The following is a 2,686-nucleotide window of genomic DNA, read 5'->3' as shown; positions in this document are numbered from 1 at the left end:
TGAGCTGGAGTCCCACTCTTTCACCCAGGCTGGAGGGCAGTGGCACGCTCCCGGTCACCATAGCCTCTACCAGCTGGGCTCAGGCCGTCCTTCTTCCTCAGCCTTCCAAGTAACTAGAACTACAGATAAGCGCCACCATGGCCAGCTAACGTTTTGATTTATTGTAGAGATGAGGTCTCACCAAGCTACCCAGCCTTGTCTTGAACCTGTGGGTGCAGGCAATCCTCTCCAAAAGTGCTGGGATTACAGGTGCGAGCCACCACGCCTGGCCTGTATGTTGCAATCTAAATACTAAATACAGTTATTGCAATCTAAATACTAAATACAGTTATTGCAATCTAATAACTGGGACTTTGATTTTCTTGCCTGCTTGGATCATGGAGTCTGCCCTAGCTGTGCTTTGGGGAGATGAGAAAGAGGACTCAGTGGTTTGAGCAGCTGTGGCCCTTCAATAACCGAGAATAGTCATCAGAAGTGATCCCTTGAAACTAAGTAACAACCCCTGAGTTTCTGAACATATCATGACACAGGACCCAAAAAGGAAAGACATTCTTATAATAAGCAGGAAAGATGCTTGGAGTCATATTACTACTAAAAATATGTGACCTTAAATTATTCTCCAAGCTGGTGAAACAGGGTATAACATTTTTCATTTGATATCATATTTATCATTTGATATTGCATTTGATATTTAGGAGACATGTATATAATTTGATCTCCCTAATGTGAAAATAATATCTGTAGCTAATATTTACTCAACACTTACTATGTGTTTGGCACTATTCTAAGCATTTTATTTCTATTATGTCAATTGGTCCTCATATTTGTATGTTTTTTTTGAATTGGAGTCTCACTTTGTCTCTCAGGATGGAGTGCAGTGGCACGCTCACGGCCACCATAGCCTCAACCTGCTGGGCTCAGGCGATCCTTCCATCTCAGCCACCCAAGCAACTGGAACTACAGGCACACACCGCCATGCCTGGCTAATTTTTTGATTTATTGTAGAGACAAGGTCTCACCAAGTTGCCCAGGCTGATCTCGAACCCCTGGGCTCAATCCTCTTGCCTCCGCCTCCCAAAATGCTGGGATTGCAGGGGTGAGCCACCACTCCCGGTCCCATATTTGTTATCAACCCTATTTTCAGATGAAGAAACTAAAGCACTATGGTATTAAGTAACTTGTTCAAGGTCATTCAGCTGCTGGTGAAGGCTGATTTCAAACTCAGGATGTCTGACACTAGAGTCAATGTTCTTACCTTATAGCAATGACATTTTAAGTACTCAAAATATATTAACTCATTTAATTCTTGCAATAAACCCATGAAATCGATGTATATTTACTACCATCTCATTTTAGAGATGAGCATACAGATATGGAGATTCAGTAACAGCTAGTAAGAGGCAGAGCTGAGATTCAGATATGGGCAGTCTGGCTGAAGTCTCTGTCTTCACCATTACATAATACTGCCTCTCAAACTATACTGACTTATCAAAGTCATTGTAAGTGTCAAACATCAGTTTGATACTATCAGTCACAAATTAACATTCATCTAGGTTTGATAGTTGCAGAAATAATGAGACATTTATTTCTGAATGGATATTTTGCTGGTAAATAAAATCTTCATAAAGTTTTTTTGAATTTTTAACACTTAAAAACAATTTAGGCTGGGCATGGTGGCAAACGTCTATAATCCCAGCTCTTTGGAAGACTGAAGTGGGAGGATTGCTTGAGCTCAGGAATTAAAGACCAACCTGGGTAACATAACAAAAGCTTGTCTCTACAAAAATAAATAAATAATCTGGGCATGGTGGCATGCGCCTGTATCCCCAGCTACTTGGGTGGTTGAAGAGGGAGGACTACTTGAGCCCAAGAGTTCAAGACTGCAGTGAGCCGTGATCATGCCACTGCACTCTAGTCTGAGCAACAGAGTGAGACCCCAACTCAAAAAAACCCAAAACCATCTGTAAGAATAATAAAAATAATACGCAAATAATAATGTTGATCAATATTATTACATAAAAATATACATTATATTCTTAGTTTAGATTCCATGGCAAAAAGAAATGATTCAGATAAGATTAACTGAGGGAAAGAGAAATTCAACTTACCTTAAATTATGCACATAAGACCAGGCACAGTGTACCTATAATCCCAGCACTTTGGGAGATCAAGGTGAGAGGATTGCCTGAGCTCATGGGTTCGAGACCAGCCTGGGCAGCTTGGCGAGACCTCATCTCTACAATCAATCAAAAAATTAGCTGGGTGTGATGGCATGTGCCTGTAGTTCTAGCTACTTGGAAGGCTGAGGCAGAAGGCTGAGGCAGAAGGATCACCTGAGCCCAGCAGGTCAAGGCTGCAGTGGCTTATGAATGTGTCACTGCACTCCAGCCTGAGCGACAAAGTGAGACTCTGACTCAAAAAAAAAAAATTATGCACACAGATTATTTCTTTCATGGCTACAACCTGAATTATTAAAGTTAAAAGTTAAACTTTAATGTTAAATTACTTAAGGACTTCATAAATATGCTGTAGAGACAAGGCTTATTGAGTGTTAGTTCCACATGAAGAGGAAAGGGCTTGTTTTTATTCAAGTCCAGAGACAGGGTTGCCTCATAACCAAGTAAGCTTAATGGCAGCAAATCCAGCAAGTCTCTCTCCACAACTACATTTTTTAAACTATCCAGTA

The sequence above is a fragment of the Carlito syrichta genome, unplaced genomic scaffold, assembly GCF_000164805.1.
Source record: "Carlito syrichta isolate Samal-C Ts95f unplaced genomic scaffold, Tarsius_syrichta-2.0.1 Scaffold316427, whole genome shotgun sequence".
In the NCBI taxonomy this organism is placed as follows: Eukaryota; Metazoa; Chordata; class Mammalia; order Primates; family Tarsiidae; genus Carlito; species Carlito syrichta.
Note: the sequence above shows the minus strand (reverse complement) of the source record.